The sequence below is a fragment of the Helianthus annuus genome, chromosome 7, assembly GCF_002127325.2.
Source record: "Helianthus annuus cultivar XRQ/B chromosome 7, HanXRQr2.0-SUNRISE, whole genome shotgun sequence".
Taxonomy (NCBI): Eukaryota; Viridiplantae; Streptophyta; class Magnoliopsida; order Asterales; family Asteraceae; genus Helianthus; species Helianthus annuus.
Window position 1 is genome coordinate 66,658,788 of NC_035439.2, and position 10,053 is coordinate 66,668,840.

Below are 10,053 nucleotides of genomic sequence, written 5' to 3' on the forward strand. Positions count from 1 at the left end.
TGATGCATTGATTTTGTCCTTGAATCAAGCTTCAATTTGATGTTTTTTTGAGTTTTAGGGTTTGAGCTCTTGGGAGCACCCTCCTGGTCGATCTCCACACACGCACACACTCACCTTAAGTGTGTGTTGTGTTATATTATTTTTTATTTATAAAACCCTTTTTCAAGTTATCCAACTTTGGTCCCTCATGTTTTGGTTTGTTATTAAGTAGGTAAACTAGGCAGTTCATCAAGAAACACCTCTGGATAATCTCGAACAATAGGAATATCTTGAATACTTTTGCTTTTGCCTTTCTCCTCTACGACATGTGCTAGAAAGGCCACATAACCTTTTCGTAGGTATTTTTGGGTTTTAGTACAAGACATGAGTTTCAAACCATTCGAAGATTTCTCGCCACGAACTTCTAAGACTTCGCCAGGCGAAAGAGGGATACGAACGATCTTATCGAAACAAACCACCTCAGCATGATGTTTAGTTAACCAATCCATTCCTATGATAATATCGAAACTTCCAAGTTGCATCGGTGTGAGGTCAACAGGAAAAATATGGTTATCAAAGTTCAATTGACAATCATGAATGAAAGAATCAAGTACGAGAGGTTCACTAGTAGCAATCTCGACAGATAATGGCTTTCCTAGTTTAGTTCTAGTCATCGCTAGTAAAGGCTCAAAGGATAACGATACAAAGCTTCTATCGGCTCCAGAATCGAAAAGAACAGATGTAGGTTGATGGTTAACAAGGAACGTACCGTTAACAACTTCGTTATCAGCACGAGCCTCTATAGCGTTTATGTTGAAGGTACGTCCATGTGCTGGATTAACGTTCACAAGCTTTGGACAATTGTTCTTGAAGTGACCTATTTCACCACAGTTATAGCATGAACCAGGTGGGAATAGAGGCCTAACAGCATTTCCCTGGGCTTGTGCTGGGTTCTGAGCAACTTGGTTTGGAACAGCTCGACAAATATTGGCCGTGTTGCCAAGTCTCCCACAAGAGGTACACTGTCGACAAACTAGTTGTGCCGAATGATGACCATTGCACCGATTACAGTAAGGTGCAGTACCAGCATATGGCTTCCTCACAGGAGGCTGTGCCGGTTGGTTCTGTGTGTTCGGGTTAGGTTATGCGGTAACAGCAAAGTTTTGGGAAGCCTTACGCTTCCTCGACATCTTTGACGATTCACCCTTCTTCTTGTCTTTCCCCTTGTCTTGAGTGGCTGACTGTTTCTTGTCACCCTTGCGGGTTAGTTTACCCTTTCTGACCTGAGACTACCAGTGACAATGTCTTGTACGGGGTCAGGCAATCCGTCGATATACCTCTCAATCGCTTTATCCAATGGGGTAACCATAATAGGACAGAGCAAACTCAACTCCTCATAACGATCCGTGTAAGCACGGTGTTCTCCCCCATCTTGTTTTAGATCATCGAATTCCCTTTCTAAAGCCCTTAGTTCATGTCGGGGGTAGAACTCTTTCATCATGAGAGCCCGTAGCTCTTCCCAAGTTTGTGCCAGCGCCACATCGGCACCCCTATCTCTCATCACACCATTCCACCATGTTAAAGCTCGTTTCTCAAAAACACTAGTTGCGAACTCAATCTTTTGCTCATTTGGACACTGAACATGTCGGAATGTGCTTTCTAGACTCTCGAACCATTGTAGGAGCGCAGTTGCTCCTTTATACCCAAAAATTTCAGTGGTTTAGCCGAATTGAATGTCTTAAAACTGCACTGAGCATTGTTATTGTTGTTACTGTTATTTGCTTGATTTATTTGAGTGATAAGGTTTGGAATCACAGCAGCAATCTGCTGAGCGACTAGGGCTGCAAGTGCAGCATCCTGAGTTTGATCGCGTCTAGGAGGCATTTTCTAAAAAGACAAGGGAACATGAGAAACGAGTGAGATCGACATTTGGATAAACAAAAGAGGTATTGAAAATATCGACGAAACCTAAGGAAGGTGATTATTTGTTCGTTACCTCGAACAAACCAAAGACATACAGTGACTAATCAAAGTAAATGGGTCAATATAATGTATTGCGAAGACATGCTTTAGCCTATAAGTGGACACTCACCCCAAGAGTTCCCAGGTAAGAGTGACTAGTCCGATACTGCGGACTTGTATGAACACTCTAGCCTTAGACAGAATACTCGAGGTACAGGCACCCACGCTTCCAGATTGCACGTGTTCACATTATAAGACCCAAACTTTGACGAAATTTTGAGAACTTGAAGGCTTAATGCCTAAAGAAAATCATCTAAGAATAGATGATTGATTTTGAAAATGGATTTGTAATTTATGTTCTTGTTGTGGTTTTCACCTAAAGATAGCTGACGGTATTGTTTTAAGATCTAAACACAAGATAACTTGTGTTAGGGTCCTAGAAAGGTTATAGTCTAGGTCAAAGCATTACTAATAACCTAATTCGCTACAACCAAGAGCTCTGATACCAACTCTTATGTCACACCCCGACCGCGTTAAAACAACAAAACTGTGGCGGAAACGTCGGGAGTGTCGTAACAGAATCATTGTTTCACAACACATTGATTGAAGTTTCATTATATTGAATTAAGTTATTACATTGTCTTGATATTTAAAAGTAAAACACAAACATATTGTCTTTCATTGTTATTAAGTCACTAAGGCCTCGTCCGTTCCTATGTGAGCATGCATCAATATCATCATCCAGCAACAGCACCTGAAACATATGTGAAAATAAGTCAGCATAAAATGTCGGTGAGTACATAGGTTTTGTGAGTGTGTCAAATTCATGGCTTGTATACATATTGTAATACCTCGTACGACTACTAGAGTCGATATTTGAAAAACCTTGTATTGAAAAGAATTTGGTATTGCAATACAATTAACCAACTAAAACAAGTTGGTTATATGTTTGTGAAAACCTCATGCCATGATTCTTGACTAAAAACATTTGTTTTTGTAAACAAAATTGTAAATCGTTCTTTGTAATAAAACTTGTATGGCTTATATCATTTTGTAAACATCGTTGAGTGACATCATTTGAAATCATTCGTCCGTGTTTTTGAACATTCAAAATCGTTCAGTTCGTCCGTGTTATCATTCGTTCGTGTTATCAAAACCAATCGTTCAACTCGTTCGTGTTATAAACCGTCGTTCAATCATCCGTGTCATAAACCCATTCGTTCAATCGTCTGTGTTTTAATTGTGAAAACTAACTTTTGGTCGTTCTAGTAGAATACATTCAAACCTGTGTGTTGACTCGTCTATACCACCAAAGGGTATTGATATGCGTGCGGTGTGATATATTTTTATGTATATTTTTAGCCCTTTTTAACACTTTACTCAAGTTTTAAATTTATAAAACACGATATTTTGCTAACATCAAACACACATATGGGCAAGTGCACCCATCGTGAGCGTAGTATAGTGTTGGTAAGATACCGAGGTCGTCCAAGGACACAAGAGCTTTTAGTACCGGTTTATCCTCAACGTCTAATCAAATCAAAATTTTAGAAAAAGGTTTTAAACTAGAAAATAAAAACTAAAAATGCTGAAAATAAAAATAAAAATAGATAGACAAGATGAATCACTTGGATCCGACTCGCCTTTAGTGTAACCTTTGATTATTTCCGCACTTTTGTACTTTTTAAGAGATTATCTTAGTTATAGTACTAGGCCCCTCTTTTGAAGGAGACGTTACCCTCAACCCAGTAGTTTGAGTCAGCAAGGATACAATCCTAAAGGGTTGGATTATTGAAAGATAATTAATTAAGTTATTAATACGTAATGTGGTAGGCCCCTCTTTGAAGGTGACGTTACCCTCGGCTAAGTAGTTTGAGTCAGCAGGGATACAATCCTAAGTAGCCGGGTTAATGTTTTAATAGTAGTTTGCATATGAGGGGATCAAGAAATTCAGACCCCTGCCATCCAATACCAGTGGGTATTGAAGGAGGTCCTACTAAGCTTGACCCAGGTCCTTGCAGGATCTATACACTGAACAAGGCAAGACTCTTACCAAACCATTCCCTTAACCCCCGACCAGGTAGCCAACATATCTCCATATAGACCGTGGAGATATGAATGGTGTAAATCTTTTATTTTATAAACAGTAAAATAACGCCAAGACACCACGGACAAATGATAAGGAAGTTTCACCTTCAACATAAGAAACTAGTTACTAAAGTCATTAATACATAACCAAATAAAAAGTGCAAAAAGATTAAAAATAAAAAGTATTACACTAAATGCTTGTCTTCACCAAGTGATGTAAGAGAGTTAGGCAAACATGGCCTTAGATTGTCAAGAACTCTTACGATCAATCTTAGATCCCGAGACTACTACACACACTCTATGATGGATGATGGATGATGGTGGTGGATGTGGGTTGTGATGGTGGAGGTGGGTGGGTGAAGTGTGAGAGAGGTGGTTTACCAAGGGGTAAGTTGCAAGTGAGCCAAGTACCCCTATTTATAGCCTCCACAGAAGCCCCGACACGGCCCCGTGTCCACTCATCTTCTTTTTCTTCATTAAATGCAGTTTGTCTGCATTAGTTAACCACGCCCTCGTGTCTGCTGGGCATGGCCCCGTGTGCAGAAGCGTATCTGTACTATCAAGATTTGCTTGGATTCTGCGAATCTTAGCATTGACCACAGTCCCGTGTTGGCTGGGCACACCCCCGTGTTGGGTGATAGAAGCTTCTACAACTGTCTTTTCTGCAGTCACTTGGGCATGCCCCCGTGCTCAATGAGCACGGAGCGTGTTCAGCCTTCTGTTCTTTTGTTTTTGCTTGGGAAGATGTTGTTGAGGGGTCGGGCATGCCACGTTTATTCCTTTTCTTGTATTATTGTTAGATTTAGCTGCATTTTTTGCTTCTTTTATTCATTTAAGCTCATTTAACCCTGAAAATACAAAAGGAAGACAAAAGCACACTTTTTCCAACATTAGTACTAAAAATGGGTTAGTTTTGTGCTCATTTGATGTAATTTATATGTTGCATTTTGCACACATCAAATACCCCCACACTTGAATCTTTATTTGTCCTCAAGCAAAACTCTTTATAAAGAGGCTTACACCACCAAATGGAATGGGTAGAAGAGAAGGTTTTTGGGCTTGTCTTGAGTGTCGGGATCCAAGATTTTTATTAGGTTTTATTTTTATGTTATTTACGATCCTATTCGTCATGATTTATTTAGAACATTACATAAGATAAATTATTTATTTGGGCATAACATGCCTCTTTAAAATTCCATTTATATACAAGTTCACATACCTCACGGGAGATCACTCAACACTCGACCGAAGAAGTATTTTTGTGAAACACTCGAGAGCGGCATGGAACTTATTTCTACCATAAGCTTGCCAAGCAATCAATCCTCCTCCTTTTTAAATTTACACCTTTGTAAATATCAAGAGGACTTTTGGGAGAAGGGTTAGGCTTGGGTTAAAGGTAGGTGGTTGGGTTAGTGGTTAGTAGAAAAGGGCGAAAGGCGTAAAAAGCGTCGGTTTTCGTAAGACTTTTTATTTTTGTAACTTTTTATTTTTAATGAAGCAAATCTTCAAACAAAGTTCTTTTTGATGAACTTGTTTGTTTTATTTCTTGGCTTCATCATTTTCTTTCTTTCACTTTTTTTTTCAACATAAGGAATGTTGTCACACCCCCAAAATCCACCATGCGGAGTACCACCGCTGGGAGGCGTGACGTGACCAGGATCGAGCCACCAATCATACTGAACAACGTATTTAAATAAATAAAACCAACCACAATACAATTGGTGACCAAAAGCTAGTTAACCAAGTTTTAAATTAAACAGCGGAAGCATAAACGTAAATCCAAAACATAAGCCCATAGTTCTTAAGTTTTAAGTCCAAAGCATAAGTTTAATAAGTTCATAAGGATTTAAATATTAAACACGGAACATAACAGTCTGTATCCCACAACGAATCCTCCCTCGTGTAAGCTCCAAGCATTTAGCGACCTGTAAGGCATGTAACAACGAGTCAACAACAAAGTTGAGTGAGTTCACGTTTGGTTGTTTAGTTTTAAGTTGTTTCTAAAAACATGGTTTGTCTTTCGTTGGCGTAATTGCCGTGGGGGTTACCCCGTAGTTGAAAGTAAAATTAACCAGTTCATTCTTTATTACCCAAACCATATCCATGATTAGTGGGGGCTTCCCCATGTGAACTACTAGACTGTACCATATCAACTACTAACGCAAATAAGTTGTGCCCTACGTTAGTGTCTATCATCACTGACGGTTTGCCATAGTCCATTAGTACATGCCCGTCCGACTGGCACGGTGTGAGGTTTGTTAAACCTAATAGTGCTATTAACTAATGACCCGCTCGCCATTGGCCTCGGCGATTAAGTTGATATAAAAATGAGGGACTTATGATAGAGTTTTGTCTAGTAGGTTTTAAGGTTGTTGTCCTACCCAAGGAGGACGAACATACGTAGTTCTCCCAAAGAGAATACGCAGGATTAATATTGGCATCCTACCCAAGGAGGATGACCGTACATATCCTACCAAAGCAAGATATGTAGATTTCGTTTTAATTCTTTAACCCATTCCCAAACCACCGGGAATCCCATGCCTTAGAAAGTGTGTGAACTCACCTTGGTTTGCTCTGTTAGATTCTCAAATATAGCTAATAGTCAAAGTCGGTCAATCACGTCCTAGTAGGATTACCACTTAGTTTATTAGTGACTTCAAATAAGCACAAAATTCCTACACGCATCTAACACATAACATGCATCACTTTTACCGGTTTATGCCCATATAAGCTTCCCATCTATTCCCCACTCATAAACAAACATACGACATTGCACGTAATATTTTTATAGACACATAACAAGTTAGATCATTCACAGATAACATACTCGACATTTAGACACGCAAAATCACTACTTATGTCTTTTCAACTTAAATATCCAAAACTGGGCTGTTTTCGAGCATTTTAATAAAATAGTTATCTTATTTCAAAAATTCCCAACTTTTTACAGAAGGTGCTAAACGATCCAAATATTATTGTGTAAAAATTTCGGGATCTAATTCATCACCAATATTTTATAAAAATCATTTTCCAGACTGCACTCAGATTTATCTTTTTCTGACTGCAGTCCACGGAATAATTCATTAAAAATTCATTGTAAGTCAGATTGACGAAATTCCAGTGGGACAATTACAAGACATCAGTGTCCATCTACAGCACCAATTTCATGATCTAACTCTATACAGAACTCAAGTTATGACAGAAAACAAAATGCATATTTTCAGCAGTAAAAATGCAGCCCTAGCTGTTGTTACAAAATAACACTTTAAAAATAGTAAACGAAGTCCAAAAATTACGATTCCAGTGCCATTTGAACCGTATTTCATAATAAATAAATCTATACTTCAGAAAATACATTTTTCATTAAGTTACAGTCCTGTTACAGCCAACTGAAGTTGGCTGTAATTACTAAACAGCCTACTGTTTCAGCTTTTATCTTTCTAACTTGTGTTCGATTGATTCCGTTAACATGTTTAGTGATCACAACAACATCAAACATCAATATTAACAAGTAGATCAGCAAGTAATCAGCAACATAATCAAGACAACTTCATATTATCATCACTTCATTATATTTCACCAATATTTCATTACAAAGTTAGTTTATGTGCAAGACTTTGGTCATGATTCTTTAGTGTTCATGGATTCTCATTATCAAATAACTATTAACCACTCTAATAACATGAAAAATGAATGGATCTAAGTTCTTACCACTAGTTCAAGACTATGGAAGTTCGAGTGAAGAAATGTGGTGGTTAGTAGCGAATGGAGAAGGTCCTTCCACTTCCGAACGCACCGAGCTTCGTTGTAGGACCTCTTGCACCTTTGGGTGAGTGTAGATTGCTTGAAAGATGATGTGAGGGTGGTGGTATGGTGGTGGTTGTTGGCTGCCGAAATAAAGGAAGAAGGAGAAGGGAGAGAAGTGGTGTTGAATGTGTGGATGGTGAAATGAGGCTTATGCTTACAAGACTACTCTTATAACCATTTCATTTGTTCATCCATTGTGTAAAGTGTCATAGATGGGGGAACATGATCCAATATAATAATCAAATAAAATCTATGGTGGGGCCACCCTGTTGGACGATCATAGGTGGGGGGGTCTAGATGTAGGTTGTAACTAGTTAGTTTAATCATAGTTGAAATCTAAGTGTATTGGTTAGGGTATTAGTTACTAGATATGTATGTAGTGTGTGTTATGATATTCGGGGACCATAACTAATTCAGAAAAATAAAAACAATGTCTCTAGTAATATTTTAGTGTTCCGGGTAATGTCCGGTTGTTCAATTTGATACTGTTCCGTTAAAGTGATTAATTAATCCGTAAAGTGTCATACATATATATTTTTGTAACGTTTTTATTTTCAACACTCAGGAAAGCATAACGGACTATTTAATGACTTTTCTGTACACTATTAGTATGTTAACAAGTACATGTAAGTATAACACAGTAATCAGAGAGCAGTTAAGTAATTCCACACAGTCGTCAAGCACTTTAATTATCATTAATAAATTGTACGGAATACATGGAATTTTCAGGGTTGTCACATTCTCCCCCTGTTAAGAAAATTTCGTCCCGAAATTTAGCACGTGGTTACTGAGGAAGCTAGTTATGTTGCGTTGGTTTCCTGGTTTTCCTGGGGTGTCACATCATCCCCCCGTTGATTTGGAATTTCGTCCCGAAATTCTGTAGTAGCTTCGGCCTCAGTAGTGGTTGCATTTTTCTTAAACAGCTGGGGATATTTGAGTTTCATTTGGTCTTCTCGTTCCCAGGTATACTCTGGGCCACGACGCGAATCCCAACGAACTCAAACGAGAGGTATTATGGTACGCTTGAGAATCTTAACATCTCGATCCGTAATCTCTACTGGTTCTTCGACGAATCGCAGCTGGTCGTCGATAGTGAGCTCCTTTAAGGGAACTATGAGGGTCTCATCTGACAGACACTTCTTCAGATTTGACACGTGGAATACGTTGTGAACTCCGCTGAGTTCTTCAGGTAGATTCAACCTGTAGGCCACCTTGCCAATCTTCTCGATTATTCAAAGGGTCCAACGTATCGCGGGTTGAGTTTGCCTCGTTTGCCAAAATGAACTACACCTTTCCAAGGTGAGACTTTGAGTAGCACTCGATCCCCAACCTGGAACTCGAGTGGCTTTCTTCGCTTATCAGCATAGCTTTTCTGACGGTCATGAGCTGCCGCCATTCGTTGTCGTATTTGAGCAATCCTTTCGGTTGTATCTACTACCAGTTCTGGGCCAGTGATTTGACTGTCAACAACTTCTGCCCAACAGAGAGGTGATCGGCACTTCCGTCCGTACAATGCCTCGAATGGAGCGGCCTGGATGATGGTGTGGTAGCTGTTGTTATACGAAAACTCCACTAGCGGGAGGTGCTTCTCCCAGCCATTACCAAAGTCGATTACACATGCCCTAATCATGTCTTCAAGGGTTTGGATGGTGCGTTCAGATTGCCCATCCGTCTGTGGGTGGTAAGCGGTGCTCATATCTAAACGTGAGCCAAAAGACTTGTGCATAGCTTGCCACAGTTCAGAGGTAAAATGCGCGTCACGATCAGAAATGATGGAGGTTGGCACTCCGTGCCTTGATACCACTTCCTTTAGGTAAATGTCAGCTAGAGTAGAAAACTTATCCGTTTCCTTGATAGCCAGAAAATGTGCAGACTTGGTCAGTCGATCCACGATCACCCAAATGGTATCATTTCCGCGTTGAGATCTGGGCAGGCCAGTAACGAAATCCATGGAAATTTGCTCCCATTTCCATTTAGGTATCTCTGGTTGTTGAAGTGGGCCTGATGGTTTCTGATATTCGACCTTGACCCTAGCACAAGTCAAGCATTTACTGACGTAGGTTGCTATGCTGGCTTTCATACCAGGCCACCAGTATGTAGTCTTTAGATCGTGGTACATCTTATCCAAACCAGGATGTACTGAATAACGAGACTTATGTGCTTCATCCATCACAAGCTCACGTAAGTCTCCATAAAGTGGAACCCAGATGCATCCGT